Here is a 16406-nt window from a genome sequence, read left to right as displayed (position 1 = left end):
AAATTCTAGGACTTTCTAAGACTGGCAAACTGAGTTCAACCCCCCAGATCCCATGTAGACGTGGGAGATTACTGACTCCATAAAACTGTCTTTTGACTGCCTCTCACACACAGTGGCAATGCATCCTCTCCACACACAATCTATCCACACATCTCCATAGACATTGATATCCCGAGACTCAGAGACCCTTACAGAATGAAAACAAAGACCTAATCCATCTAAGTTTATAGTTCTGGGAAAGTCTCTAAATGTACTAACCTTGCTTTTTAGCTTCTCTAGTTCCACTTCTGGCTAACTGTTCTTGTTAACTGAAGTACGTCGGCTCAGGGTAGAGTTTGTGTGTTTACAAAGCTCACCCTGTGAAAGGCCTGTGCTCCACTAGGGTCCTGCTAGTCACCAGCAGGCTAGTGAAGATTTTCTATTGGATTACACCCATGACTGAGCATTCTTCTCTGGTGGACACTCCAGAACAGGCAATGAGGAAACAGTTTTCAAAATACTGAAAGAAGAGAGATTGGTAACCAAGAATTCTATACCCAGCAAAAACTATCCTTCACAAAATGAAGGAGGAATGAAGACATTCAGTGAGCACAAATGGAGACGGGTCATTGCTGGCAGCTTTGCACTGCGTGGGATTATGAAGGGAAACACAGGGAATCTGGGTGATAACTTAAATCCACAAGAAGAAATAGATGCTGGTGTAGAGAACTATGAAGGAAATGCATTTTTTTGACAGTATAATTTTCTGAAGCATACATTATTTGGTAACAGTTCTGCTTCATTATATATACCATAGCTTATCTCCCCAGTAACAGTCGTTCAGAAGTGTGTGGTCTGTGCCATCCTAACAGCCTGGAAAGGCTCAGCCCTGATAGTGTAACCGTCACACCTGCCCAGGCAGACCCAGCCACATTCACAGGTTTCCCTGGTTGAATTTGATCATCGCTGTCCCTGTAACTGGAAGTCGGCAGAGGATCCGCAATGCTGCCTATCAACTCTGGACCTGGTCAACAAAAACGAGAAAACAACAAAAGCAACCGCGCTTCCACTCAACACGGCCGGCTAGACTCTCACATCAGACAGACAGTCAGCAAAAGAAGTCCACATGTAGGTGTATACATGGATGTCAACAGTTGTAATTAAAGAGGTAAGGATTTGAGAGGGGTGGGAGCACGGTAGGAGTTGCGCGGGAGAGGGAGGATTGAAAGTACCGCGCTTCCACCTTACTTTACGAGGCAGGGTTTCTCACCAAGCCTGGAGCTCACCAGTTTGGCTAGACTGACTGCCAGCAATCCTCAGGGATCCACCTGTCCGCTTCCCCTACATGGGGACTGCAGACATGCACCGCCATGCCTGAATTTTTATCTTATTTCTCATGTGATTGCTGGGGACTGAATTCAGTCCTCACGCTTGTGCAAGAAGCACTTTATAGACTAAACCAACGCTCCTGCCTCATTTTTCTAAATATTATTTAATCTTACAGTTTCTTTGCTGAGAACTTCTCTGAGTCCCTAGTGGGTCTCCCAAGTGTTTTAGAGAAGTATGTGGAAGCAGGCTGTCTTTGGGCATCCACTTAATTTCCAGATAAAACCACACGGATGAGCAGTATAAGCTCACTCCATCTCAGAGCCATAAAACCACACAGACATGTAGCTAAGGAGTCCATGGTCAAACACTGGGGTAGACCCTGCACAATTTAAATTTAGCAGGTGAGGCTAGATCCAGTGACAAGTTACGGTGGGAGAGAGGTCTGCGTGTAGACTAGCGACGTGATAAAAGCCATCCTGAGACAGCCCCTGGGGCACAGCCAGAGGTGTCAGCAGCACACAGATAATGCTTCAAATCTGCCTAGCGAACAAGATCGCAGTAGAATAGACCGCTTCACTTCTGGATAACATAAAATAGATCCACATTGCTGACATTTCACAATGAAGAGGGCTCGTCACAGACGCCTTGCTGTCTGCTTCACGGACCAGGCTTTGTGACAGGCCATTTGCTTTTCCCGCTTCCCTCCTGCCCATCTCAGGAAGAGCTGCTCCCAGTCAGCACAGCCCATAAAGTTGTACACAGCTGGCGTCTCAGTGCTGGGCTGAGACTGTCGGGGAAAGGCATTGGTGACTCGCTGAGCCTGGTGTCAGAGGGAAGCAGGGCAGTGTAATCAACACAAGGATGTGGACATAGCTGAATCTATCTTGAGGTGGTCAGCCCTGCTAATGCTCAGGCTCAGGGTCCCTTCCATGCTCACTGCGCTCTCCCAGGGCCTTCAAAGCACACCACGCCTTTTCTAACCCGGGGGTCCGTGGTGGCTGATTTGCACCATGCGGAAACAAACCAAATGCATGTCTTTAAAATGGCCCAAGGAAAGACATTCTGTATCCGCATTCTTACTCTGAGAAAGCCATTGATAGAATCATAATCTGAATACCGAATCAAGTAATAATGCTGTGAACCGGGGTACTGGCTGCTGTGTACTGGGAACTGTGTACTGGCTGCTGTGAACCGGGAACTGGCTGCTGTGAACCAATGTTCCCTGGCACCACATCTGGGCTGGAGATTCTACAGAATGATTGCCTGTCTAGAACTGAATGATTGTGAAGAGTTGGACTATTGCAGATTAAAAGCCTGAACTATCTCGGATTATCTTGGTCCCCATAATAGCCAATTATTGCCAGCCTCTTTGTTGACCAAACAACATTGCCGCTATTAGGTAGCGGTTTTGGTTGTATTAACTTAGCAGGCCACTAGCTTCTACTAACTCAAAAGCTAAGAGCATTATCAGATGGCCTCTGAGGACTGTAGAGTTCCCCTGCTTGGCCGATACTCATTTGGCCACTGTACCACCGGTGTGCTGGGTTGAGCTCTGATTTCCAACTGCCTTCCATTCTTGAAAGTTCCTATAGCCACTTCCATGGTGGAACACGCCATCCAGGGAAACTCGAATCCAATTGCTGGGCCGTGACCACTCAGACTGTGGCTTGATCCCTGGGAGATGAGCTCTGTCTTGCATGCATGAGTCATCTGATCCTTGTAACAGACCCCTGAGTGGATGCTGCAGCCATCGCTAGTCCACAGAGGAATAGGCTCAATAGAGAGAGGTTAAGGAGCTGGGGACAGCCCAGCACAGTGGGCTCAGAGATGTGATTCTAAACGTCATGTCTTGAAACTCTGAGTGTATATGGTGATAGGGTCTTGCAGGATTGGTCCACTACCCTTATCATCTCTTTAATAGAGGAAAAGGTAGGCATGCTGGCATATGTCTATGATTGTAGCACTTGGGAGGTGGGGGCAGGGGGGACCAGAAGTTCAAAGTCATTCTTGACTATACTGTGAGTTCCAGGCCATCCTGGGCTACACAAGATGAGACCCTGTTTAAAAAATTAACAGATTAAAAAAAGAAGGGGAGAGACCCCAGAACGTGGGCATCCTCTTCCTGCCCAGGCATACAGGGAGGAGGTCGTGTGAGGACCCAGGCAGTGGGCACGTAGCATGTCTGCAGTGGTGGGTACAGTAGCATGCCTGCAGCAGTGGGCACAATAGCATGTCTGCAGCGGTGGGCACAGTAGCATGTCTGCAGCGGGGGGCACAGTAGCATGTCTGCAGCGGTGGGCACAGTAGCATGTCTGCAGCGGTGGGCACAGTAGCATGTCTGCAGCGGTGGGCACAGTAGCATGTCTGCAGCGGTGGGCACAGTAGCATGTCTGCAGTGGGGCACAGTAGCATGTCTGCAGTGGGGCACAGTAGCATATCTGCAGCAGTGGGCATAGTAGCATGTCTGCAGTGGTGCGCAGACTGCATAGATCAGATTAAAGAGAAGGGTGGCACCTTCCCATCTCTCCCTGATAGGGATTGTGAAGTAGGTGGTGCAATGCACAAGTGTCCCGCACACACAGCTCGTTTAGCGTCTTCAGGATGTAGTTAGGAAGCGCAGGCGGCTGTCATTATGCTTATTCGAGCTTGAAGGTGCTGATTTGAGCTCAGGGTTTTAGTTCCTCTCTCTTTGAGCTCATAAAGACTCCGGTCTTTCTAAAGATGTGATTGAGGGGCGTGTGCGAATGTATACATGTGTGTATGTGTGGTATGTGTATGTCTGTGTGAATGTGTACACGTGTATGTGTGTGTGTGTCTATGGTATGTGTGTGTGTGTGCCTGTGCTTGTGTACAGGACAGGGGAGCGGTGTTTCAGAATAAGCTTGTGTATTGGTTATGTCTCTGCTGCTGTGAAAAGGCAGCAGGACTGAGGTAACTAACTAAGAAAGAGTTTATTTGGTTTACGGCTCCCGAGCGATGAGAGTCTATCATGGTGGGAAGCAGCAGGCATGTCAGCCGGAGCAGAAGCTGAGGGCTCCACACTGAAAGAACACAGCTGAGGCTGTGAACTAGATATGACACTGGCCTTTAACTCTCAAAGTCTGCCTGTAGGGACACACTTCCTTCAGCAAGACCGTGCCTCTTCAACCCCCGCAAACAGCCCTCCAGTGGGGACCGAGACTGTGAGGGACAGCTCGTCCAAACCACCAGAGCCTGACGCTCCATCACCAGACTAAGGCAATGCTTTTGCTTTCCGTGTTCTGATTCTTTCACATGTAGACTTTTGCTGATCCTATTGCTAGAGGCAGCGTTGAACTTATCCACAGGATTGCAGATGTCCACAGATGCAAACTGTCCATTCCAGAACCCACGTCTCTACAACCTCCTCCATTATGAGTTCTCATGGTCTGGGCCACTACACACCTGCTCTGGTCACCCCAGGGCCAAGTGTCAAATGGCCTGGGGAAGGCAGTGTTATTCAGAATCTCCTGACACAATCCTAAACCAGTAAAGCCATCAACTCCTTCTCATGGAAACGACCTGAAGGCACATGCCCGACTGCCCTCATCTCTTCTGCCTTCTGACCTGCCTGATGCTATCCCCAGTGTTGCGAACTGAGTCCCCACTCTTAAACAACCTCTTCTGATACACTGACCACAATGCACAAAGTTCATGGACTTACTCCATCAGTGGGTATGCCTACATATTCTGGTCCTGCAAAGTATGTCAGGTTCTTACCTAGATCTGATTAAATGCATTTGTTTGCACAGAGGTTTTCTTGCTCCTTGTGGGACCATTGCGGTCTGTGCAGACTGGGGTTTGGAACATTTAGCTGGATAGTGTTGGGCCTTTGGCACTCGTTCACTTGTTTCTAGTCTTGTTTCTGAGGGAGAAGAGATGCCACTTTTCACCTGACAGTATTTTCCTGGGATAGATGTTAGAAAAAAAAAAGCTAAAAGAAAATTAAACATTTAATTGACTGCGAGCTGTGACCCATGGTCACAGTTATGGAGGTGGCCCTCACCCGGCGGCTGACAGTTTTCCAAATATAATCCCACCATTCTACTGACTGGGGAGCCCCTGATCTTTCTGACCCAGGCTCTCAGAAGGAGTTTGGATTTTGCAAAAGTGCCAGTTCCTCCGACAGGAAGAGGAGAACCCATTGACCTGTCTCCCACATCCCTAGAGACTGCATTAGTCAAGGACTGTGGGGAAGGATTGGGTGTACCCATCTACATCTCCTAGGTAATGCAGAAAGACTCTGCCAAGATTTGTGGCATGAAGCCAAATGTGGAATGTCTGCTGGCCACTCCCTCCGGGCATTTCCGGAGCTCTCTGCTGAGGCCAGGTGGGTCTGGGCAGGGAGGAGTCAAGAAACTGAGGCTTAGGCAGTAAGCACCCCTAAGTGACTCACTTGCTGGGTGCCTTGCAAAAGCTTGAGTCACTGGCCTGAACCTCAGCACAGGGATGGACTGTAAATTAAATGTGAAGGGAGAGTGTCGTGTTTCCTGTGTTTCTGTGGTGTGCACCACAGAAGACCTGCTGTGTCTTGTCACGGCTTCTGGGAAGTGGGCAGCAGCCCCCACGCTTCCTTTCTGGCCGTTTCCTCCCTGAAGGACCTTGCTGTCCCTGGCTGAGGAAGTTCTAGCTGGCACCCGAGCATCCTGACCATTTTTCGGTCTGTTGCCCTAACTCGTCTGTGAACTATACAGACTGCTGGCGGCCATCACATAGCCTGCAGGTTGCCTTCCCGCTGACTAGCTTTCCTTTGACCCATTACTGTTATCAACACAGATTTGATGGAAGTTGTGTCTCCTCAACTAGGCCGTCATCCCTGGATTTTAGTAAATCTGTTGACTTGGTACATTTTTGTACACGAGTTTTGTTCCCTAACTAGTTTACTTCAATAGGACTTTTATCTTTGACATACAGAGCCCAATAAATACTTAACGGTAGCTAGTATACTACCGTTATACTTGATAGTACTTGACACTTGGTAATCCTTGACAGCAACGTGGATGTGGAGAACACAGTGGAGTCCACAGCACGTGACTCTCTCTTATTTTGAAGTGCCTCAGGAATCAGGTGAGATATGTATTTTCTGAGACATACATATATATATGTCGAAAGTCTGTAATTTAGTAAGCATCCACACTTAGCATCTGAGTCAGATTTGGGGACAAAAGAATGAATAAATTATGGGGCTAAAGAGATGGCTCAGTGGTTAAGAACGCTTGCCACTCTTGCAGAGGACTGGAGTTTGGTCCCTCAGTGGGTACACTGAGGATGATGTAGAAGCACCTGTAACTCCAGCTCCAGGAGATCTGATGCCCTTTTTCTGGCTTCCATAGACAGCTGAGCTCACATGCATACACACACACACACACACACACACACACACACACACACACACACACACACATACACACACGTGTACATGTACACATGCACAAAATAAATGTTTTAAAAAAATAAAAAAATCAACAACTTAGAAATTGTAACTGTCCCTTTCCTCGTGAAGCTGCCCCACTGGCTGTTAGCACATCCTCCAGCTGTTGGGGTTCTACAGGTCTTCTCTATCGGAGGTCCCATGGCCATTAGCACTGCATTATGTAGTGGTATATTATTTGTATTTTCATAAATAAATCTTGCCTCAAGACCAGAGGCAAAGCTAAAGCCACTAAAGGTCAGACAATGGTAGCACACACCTTTAATTCCAGAATTTGGGAGACAGAGACAGATGGATCTCTGTGAGTTCAAGGCCACCCTGGGAACACAAGATCAAAGCAGAAACATATCCAGGTGGTGGCAGCTCACACCTTTAATCCCAGCACTAGAGGAAATATAAAATGAGAGAAGAGAGAGGCTGTCTTTCTTTCTTTCTTTTTTTCTTTCTTTCTTTCTTTCTTTCTTTCTTTCTTTCTTTCTTTCTTTCTTTCTTTTTTTAAGTTTGCCCAGCCTTGGTAGAGGTAAGACTTCTGTAGCTGCTTGGCTGCTTTGTTTTTCTGGTTTTTGGGTTGAACTCCAATTTCTGTCTCTGGGTTTTTATTATTTGTGCTACAACATTGAATTGTTGGGGTTCTACCATTCTTCTGTATTGGAGTCTATGAGATCTTCTAGAAGACACATGCCTGGTTCCTGCCCAGAAGTTTTGTGCTCCTTGTGAAGTGTGTGTTTGGGTGTGTGTGAGTGAGTGTGTGTATATATGTAGTGTGTTTATATATGTAGTATATGTATGTGTAATGTGTGTGAGTATATATGTAGTGTGTGTGTATGTGTGTGCGTGTATGTGTGTGTGTATGTGTGTGTGTACGTGTATGTGTGTGCGTGTATGTGTGTGTGTGTGTGTGTGTGTGAGTGACGTTGACGTTGGAGAGAGGGCATGGCCAAGGAATGATGCAGAGAGTATTTACCAAGTGGAAAGTCTTACTTGCACATATGGTCTTAGATTCAGGTTATATTGGCTCTGAGAACCCTGTTTTGCTCAGGGGACTTCCCTAGCTATCAGCAGAAGCTAAGTAGTTCTCCATCAGCCCTGATCCCTTGGTGGAGCAGCACTTCCCCTCAGCGTTCCTGAGCTGGGACTCTGGCTCACGTCACCAGAGAAGTAAGACCGACTCCAGTGTCCAGCATGGCGACGGGTCTCTCTCTCACTCACGCAGGTCCCCTGATCCCAGGAACACAGCAGTGGACCATACCATGACCTCACTGCCTCAGTTTCTCTCTTGGGGCTCCCATGGCCTGTGGGGAGTACTCCCTAAGGACGGGTCAGTTGTGGTGGGGCCATGTTACATCGGTGGCTGCAGAGGCTGGTGGCTGGATGCAGAGCAGCATGGCTGTGCCGCTCCTGGATGGAGCACCCACGCTGTCTCCAGCTGCCACTCTTCCCCTGTCCACACCCTATTAAAGGGTGCATGCTCTCAGCCATTAGCACCTCGTCTGACTGTTGTGGTCCCGTCATGCAAGGGTCCATGAGATCTGCAAGACATCTTTCTGTCCCACTGTCTTCAGACTCCTCGTGAATATGAGGAACTTACCTTGGCATCCCAACCAGCTGTCTTGCCTTTGGCCCTCCACCCTGCGAGTGTCTGGCCCCATCTCCTTAACCAAATACAGCCCCTTTTCTTCTTTGCCCTCTGTAGGGGAAAATGTGGCAGGGGCAACTTTGGACCCAAGAATCTTGTTCCATCTCAATGTGCTCTACGGACAGCGGCCTGTAGAGTAGACCAGGCCTGGCTGGTCTTGGGCTGGGTTGCTGTACTCAGAGCTGACTTGGAAGGAGAGCTAAGTATTACATGTCCCCCTGGTCCCCATCTCTCTGCTTTGGGGATGTAGGAAGGCTTTTGTTCTTGTTTTCTTCTCCCTGTTGGAAGAGACTGGAACAACCCAATCAGATGAGCTGAAGGCCTGAGACCAGTCCATTCAGAACCCAGGCCCATGTCTGATCAATCCCCAGGCACCTGGGTCCACAATGACCCTGTACTGAGACCTGCAGATTGGAATTATAGGGTTGGTGGTGTGGGACCTACTTCCTGGGGGACAGAGACTGTGGAAGAATTGCTGGCCTCCTTCCTAGGGATGGCTCCTACCTGCCTCCTGAGGACCCTTTGTGGATAAGCTGGGAAGTAAGGGTAGCAGAGAGGAAGGAGGCCTGGCTGGAGCTCTGTTCTGTCCCTGCATGCTTCTGCAAGGGGCTCTAGGCAGAAATCTCTGACTTCATACGGGGATGAGCGATTCTGAGGTCGGCAGAATTTGCCGTATCTTCACCTGGGTGCAGCTCAGCCCTGCGCTATGAGCTAGGCTTCTGTTCAGGCTGGACGTGGATCTTAACACTGCCTTTTCCTCCTTCTCTTCTCCCTCACTAATCCAGGTCTAAGCTGGGGATCTATCAGGCTCAACAGTGAACAGTGGGTGACCCTGACGTAAAAATCACCCTCCTCTAATTTTGCATCTTATTATGGATGAAAAAGCTAGTTAACTGAAGCAGAAAATAGAAGGCAGAGAAGCCCAGCTGTCATTTTCTTGAGTGACCCATGTATAATAAAACCTGAGTTGGAAAAGTCTCTGGGATACCAAGTTCTCTGGGGGCAAATGATATCTTCTGAAGCTGGTATTTTATAATGGTTTGATTGTATTTTTCCTATGGTGATTGCAAACAGTGAGGGTGGTAGGCCAGGATTTGTATTCAGAACTGGAGACCCCCCCAAAGCTCACTTCACCATGTTAAAACAGCTTAGACGTAGAGACTCATTTTTGAAACATGGCTATTTTCCTTGGGACAAGGCCCTAGTTTCTGTAAGTGTGTGTCCAAGACCACCACAAGCAGGACAGAGCGGCCACCATGCATTTGGAGCAGGGGCAGTAGAGCAGGGACCATGGCCATCTGTAGTCGGGGCCAAATTAACCGATGTCATAGTGGTCACACACAGCATGACCGAAACATTCATTTTGCAGATTAAGTGGAAAATAAAAGCAAGTTCGGGGCCAGTGCCGGCGTCTGACAGGGAAGCACAGCGAATTTAATGGAGAGATGGAAGCATTTGGTCCCTGAAGATAAGCATGACATTGCAATTTAGTAGCGATGAGAAAGCTGACGCCTCTTGGAATCACCGACCCACGATCGCCAGCCTGCTCCGTAAGCTTCTGTTACTGCGCAGCCGCAGCCGTTGAAAGCCTGTCCTAAAATATCTGCAGTGCAGAACATTGAGAAGGGGTTCTCATTTGCTGGGACGGTGCAGCAGGCAGAAGGGCTGTTTGTGTGCGACTTTCGATGGATTTAGAAAGCCCTGCAGAAGTGGGTGGTGACGATAGAGAGATTTTTCTGTTTTGGCTCGTCTGTATAATGGTTAAAGCAGGAACACACTCTAGGTTACTGTACCTTCCCCAGTACACCCGGAAGGCACGCACCAGAGACGGACGCATAGGCAGAGAAAGCACGACCCGGCCAAAGGCTGCCAAGCCACACAAAGCTTTCCTTCAGAGGCAACTCCTGGCTCGGATGGGGAAACAGAGGCAGCAGTCACAGGTGCTGAGCCTCTCAGCTGCCTAGGAGCAGAGCCCAGTACATGCCCAGAACTTCCCCTGCCCAGGTCCCCCCCTCCACCCCCCCCCCCCATTTCCCTTCTGTCCCCCAGACACGAAGTCCCTTCCTGGAAATGTTGGCGCCCACATTCAGAACATAAAACTCCTCCCTCCTCCCCACAGATTAATCTGTTTTCAGTGTTTACATTAGCCAGAAACCAAGCAGGGAATACTCCTAAGTCACTTTTCAAATCATTTTTTTAAAATAGTTTCCCAGCACAGGCTGCTTAACTGCTCTGTTAGAGCTGAGTTTGCCCTGATCTTACTTCAGCTACTTCAAAACGCTGCTCGCAGGGCCCCCACGGGGCCCTCTCTGGAGTCAGTCATGCGCAGTCCCGACTTTCTGCTTTTTTTCCAGGATTCCTGGAAACAGCATCAAAGACTGGACTACATCATTCCAAAATGAGGCTGATCCCAACCATAGCATAGAGTAAATCACCAATGGGGTCGAAAGGGTGTGAGACAAGGGGGCGGGGACGCAGAGGTGCCTTTAGGACAGCTGCATGGCCACAAAGCTCTTGTGCTTCCGAGTCCGGGGACAGTGGCTGCCCCTACCTCACAGCAGGGTGCGTGGGACCCCCACGTGCTGCAGATGGTGTCTCTGTTTGAGGTGTACTGGCAGGCTAGGACGTGAGCGAAAGTCAGGTAAGCGGGTGGAGAAAGAATACATTTGCAAAGGAGTAACGCTGACGACTAGAGAAGGGCGGCTGCCGGGCTAGTTTGCCTGGTCTAGCCACTGCCTCGGGGTTTAGCTGTGGAGTCTGTGGAGTCTGGGTAGACACAGGCCTGCTGCCTCAGATTCCTCGTCTGTTGCTGGACTCGAGGGAGGTGACATCTTATGGCTTTGACTCTATGCCTGGGCTGTAGTCATATGGAAGACATCAGAGCCACAGTGGAGATGAGGACTCTTCCTGAGGTTTGCAGTTCAGCGCTCAGCCTGTCCACTTTTGGCTTCCTCCCGTCCTCTCTGACGGACAGTGTGAGCATTCTAGTTCTCTCTCTCTCCAAAATTTCTTTTATAACTGTTTTTTAAAAAAGATTTATTTGTTTATTATGTGCACAGTGTTCTGCCTGCATGTATGTCTGCATGCCAGAAGAAGGCACCAGGTCTTATGACAGATGGTTGTGAGCCACCTTGTGGGTGCTAGAAATTGAACTCAGGACACCTCTGGAAGAGCAATCAGTGCTCTTGACCTCTGAGCCGCCTCTCCAGCCTTCTAGCTCTTGTATAAAGATGCAGATGTCAGAGCATAGTGACACCAGAGGAGAGGGATATTCCCAGAAGTCCAGAGAGGACGGGAGCGGATACAGAAAGCTCCAAGGATGCTGGGCAGGGCAGCAGAGTCTCCTAATGACTCCTGCAAGCCCCTGGGTGCCGCTTCCTGGGGCTCCGTGTAGTGATTTAGTGGGACTCACGTACAAAGGTCACCTTCTAGGTAGCCTTTCCCAGATGTGCTGTGTGCCCAGCATGTGTTCCTCTCTTTCTCCCAGCTGATCTCTTTCTACTTAACCAAGGATGGGCATAAGCCCAGAACCAACCAACTTCCCAGAGTGCAGGAGCCTCCTGAGCCCAGACAATGGGGGAAAATGTAAGAGGAATTGGGGCCCATGGATGCCCCTTTAAAGGACACAATTTATTATTATTATTATTATTATTATTATTATTATTATTATTATTAGTGTGTGTGAATGCACGTATGTAGAGGTCATAGAGGACAGCTTGGTGGAACTGGTTCTCTCCTATCTTTACATGGATTCTGGGCCTTGAACTCAGGTTGCCAGGTTTGTGTGGTGAGCACAGCAAAGTCTAGTATTCGTATGCTTGGTGCCAGCCATCACTCAGGCTCCGGGTCTCGTCTGGTTTCCCATGTCGGAAATGTTAGGGTTGGGCCGAGACTTTCTGGGAAACGTCATGAGGTGTGGACTTGCCCCTACACCTGTTGCCATCCTCCGGAGAGTTACCTCACTGTGGGGTGGGAGCTGGCACAAGTGACACACAGTTTACCTTCATGAAGCCCACCAGTCTTAGTATGTCCTGTGGTTCTCTGGTGTCCCAGCCTGTCCTTAGATTGGGTCCTCTTTACAGCTTGAAGGTTGAGACTGGATGATGATCACATTCAGATTGACAGGCCCGGAATCACATGTAGTAGATTGACAGGCCCCCTCCATGGGACATCGACGTCACACTTCTCAAAGGCACAGGGGACATTATAGAGGAGGAGACAGAAAACCCTACAAGAGCTAGAGGCTGAGGAAGACGGCTGCAAAACACTGTCTTCTTCACATGACTGGACCATTGCACTCCCGAGCTCCCAGTATGGCTGCCTGCACAAACCTACCCAAGACCGTGGCACCCGAAATTCCTCTATGGCTAGGGATGGGCTCTCAAGGCTCCGGCTCTAGCTCAGGAGGTCTTGGTGATTGGTGGTGCTCGTGGAGGGAGACCTGTTTGTTTTCAGGGGTGTGGCTCCTGGTATCCATGCTCTGGTGTGTGGCCCCATCCTACACCCGTGTGCATCTGGGCAGCACTAATTCAGAGGGTTAAAAACAGAGGATGCAAGGTTGGGAGCAGGCCAGGATGGTGGTCTGAGAGGAGGTGGAGGGGAAAAGTAAGGGGCAGATATTACCAAAATATACTGTATACATGTACGCACTTCTCGAAGAATAAACAGAAATGCATTGACAGGAGTATCATAAGTTAGCAGTTGTTTAACAAGTCACGATCAAGCCCCACCCCTTGCCTACATCTTGGTTTAAATCCCTTGGGAGGAGAAAGTGACTTCGAGATCAACAAGCTCTTCTATAAGTTGAGTGGCGAATGACTATTTGTTTTCTACTAAACTCAAGTAGGGTATATAGTTCATGCATCAGATTTCAGATCATTTAAGATTCTTTCCCATAATCAATATAAAACTAATCATTACTCCAGTGGTGTGACTGTCAGTAGGCTGTCCCGTGCTCCAGGGGATGAACTCACACCATACATACATGTCAGTAGGCTGTCCCGTGCTCCAGGGGATGGGCTCACACCATACACATATGTCAGTAGGCTGTCCCGTGCTCCAGGGGATGAACTCACACCCATACACATATGTCAGTAGGCTGTCCCGTGCTCCAGGGGATGGGCTCACACCCATACATGTATGTCAGTAGGCTGTCCTGTGCTCCAGGGGATGAACTCACACCATACATGTATGTCAGTAGGCTGTCCTGTGCTCCAGGGGATGGGCTCACACCATACAAATATGTCAGTAGGCTGTCCCGTGCTCCAGGGGATGAATTCACACCCATACATGTATGTCAGTAGGCTGTCCCGTGCTCCAGGGGATGAACTCACATCATACATGTATGTCAGTAGGCTGTCCCGTGCTCCAGGGGATGAACTCACACCCATACATATATGTCAGTAGGCTGTCGCATGCTCCAGGGGATGGGCTCACACCCATACATGTATGTCAGTAGGCTGTCGCATGCTCCAGGGGATGAACTCACGCCATACATGTATGTCAGTAGGCTGTCCTGTGCTCCAGGGGTGGACTCACACCATACATGTATATCAGTAGGCTGTCCTGTGCTCCAGGGGATGGGCTCACACCCATACATGTATGTCAGTAGGCTGTCCTGTGCTCCAGGGATGAACTCACACCCATACATGTATGCCAGTAGGCTGTCCCGTGCTCCAGGGGATGAACTCACACCCATACATGTATGTCAGTAGGCTGTCGCATGCTCCAGGGGATGGGCTCACACCCATACATGTATGTCAGTAGGCTGTCGCATGCTCCAGGGGATGAACTCACACCATACATGTATGTCAGTAGGCTGTCCTGTGCTCCAGGGGATGAACTCACGCCATACATGTATGTCAGTAGGCTGTCCTGTGCTCCAGGGATGAACTCACACCCATACATGTATGCCAGTAGGCTGTCCCGTGCTCCAGGGGATGAACTCACACCCATACATGTATATCAGTAGGCTGTCGCATGCTCCAGGGGATGGGCTCACACCCATACATGTATGTCAGTAGGCTGTCGCATGCTCCAGGGGATGAACTCACACCATGCATGTATGTCAGTAGGCTGTCCTGTGCTCCAGGGGATGGGCTCACACCATACACATATGTCAGTAGGCTGTCGCATGCTCCAGGGGATGAACTCACACCCATACATGTATGTCAGTAGGCTGTCCCATGCTCCAGGGGATGAACTCACACCCATACATGTATGTCAGTAGGCTGTCCCATGCTCCAGGGGTGGACTCACACCATACAATATGGGCATTGCTTGTTGGACTCAGTGTTAAATAATGATAGAAAATTGAGAGAGTGATATGTTGGGGAGGGGCCATGAGAAATGGAAGGGAATGGAAGGCGGATATGATCAAAATACACTGTATTCATCTGTGACATTCTCAGACAATAGATGAAAATGGTATTTTTAGAAAAAGATTCCTGAAGACTAAAATAAGCTTCACTAAGGAAATGAAAGATTCCTACACAGAAAACTGCAAGGTAACGCTGAAGATAAAAAGATCTAGGTAAATGGAATGACAGTCTATGTTCACAGAGTGGAAGACTCCATACTGCTCAGATGGCAGCACTACCCAGTGTGTACGGCTTTAGTGCAATCTTGGGACAATTCCAATAGCCAGTTCAGAGGGGATCGCAGGAGCCCCACATGGCTGAAGAAGAGGGGATCATAGGGAGCCCCACATGGCTGAAGCAAGAAGAGATCACGGGAGCCCCACACGGGAAGCAACACTGGAAAGGAAGAGGATATGTCACATCCTGATCAAAGACACAGTGGTCACTTTCTGGCTTTTAACATGTGTAGCAATGTAATAAAGCTGAGATTCTGAACATAGAGACAATTATCCATGGCCATTCAGTTTCCAACAAGGATGTCACAAACATTTAACAGGAAATAATAGCCTCTTTGCAAGTGCCCCTGTAACAAGTGGTGCCTACATGCCCAAAAATAAATAAGAATAAAAATATAATTACCCCTTACCTCACCCATATATAAAAAGGCATCTCTGCATGAGAGGTAAAGACATAAAACTCATAGAAGAAGCAATATAGGACTTGGTCAAGATATGGCCTTATCAAAAGATAGTTCTGTGCAGTAAAGGTCAGTATCAAGAACGTGGGAAAACATAGGCAGTGGAGAAAATTGTTGAAATTATCTGTCAGCTAAGGGTCTAGCATCTAGGACATATGCAGAATTCTCACAATTAAAAAACAATTATCTGTGGCTGGGGAGACGACTCAGCTTTTCCAGGGGATCTGAGTTCAGGTCTTAGCACCCATGCCTGGTGCATCACAACTGCCTGCCATCCCAGCTTCAGGCCCTCTTCTGGCCTCTTCTTTTGTGCACATCCTACAGGCAGGCACACACACACAGACACACATAAAAAAAAAGTAATAATTCACTTTGAAATAAGCAAACCGCCTGAACAGCCAAAGCACACACATGAAAACACATGAAATATCAATGAGCTACTGCTTTTCTACCTCGCTGCAGGACCTGAGGCAATGAGATTAAATAACCGTGAATTGAAGTCTCAGAAACACTGGATTCACAGGACCTTCTTCCGGCTTGAAGTGACTTCCCCTGGCGTCCTGTCACAGCGATGGGAGGGAAGCCAGCTGACTAACATGTCTTCCTCCTGGCACTTTTTGGTTATGTAAGCCACAGGCCCTTCATTATTTCTCTCTCTTCCTTTGCATACATTGGTTTGGGTGCTCTGATATTGCTTTTTGATTAAAAACATTTTTCATAAAGTTCCAAGATATATACTCTATCCCCAGCTTAGTTTAACTTTACTATCCCTGGTCGTTTCCTGTAGACTTTTTATTTAATCAAAAGACAATGAAGAATGTGTGTGTGTGTGTGTGTGTGTGTGTGTGTGTGTGATTTTTTTTTTTAGTTAAATTACCTTTATAATATAATTTTCTCAAGACATTTAAAATGACTTGTGGTCATTATCGAATATGAAACGAGAAGAGGAAATGAGAG

General features: G+C 48.4%; 1 protein-coding gene and 1 long non-coding RNA gene across 5 annotated transcripts in view; one reads left to right on the top strand and one right to left on the bottom strand.

Moving 5' to 3' along the window:
• Nucleotides 1-16406, bottom strand: part of Kcnj6 (potassium inwardly rectifying channel subfamily J member 6) — a 243770-nt gene that overhangs the window by 16895 nt on the left and 210469 nt on the right. The window lies entirely within an intron of this gene.
• Nucleotides 767-16406, top strand: part of LOC125392961 (uncharacterized) — a 44581-nt gene continuing 28941 nt past the window's right edge. Inside the window, exon 1 of the long non-coding RNA XR_015000666.2 lies at nt 767-1147. This is a non-coding gene — a long non-coding RNA (uncharacterized LOC125392961). The remainder of the gene's footprint in view (nt 1148-16406) is intronic.

The sequence above is a fragment of the Myodes glareolus genome, chromosome 2, assembly GCF_982192425.1.
Source record: "Myodes glareolus chromosome 2, mMyoGla1.1, whole genome shotgun sequence".
Classification (NCBI taxonomy): Eukaryota; Metazoa; Chordata; class Mammalia; order Rodentia; family Cricetidae; genus Myodes; species Myodes glareolus.
The sequence above is the reverse complement of the archived record's forward strand: the minus strand, read 5'-3'. Positions and strand labels throughout refer to the sequence as shown.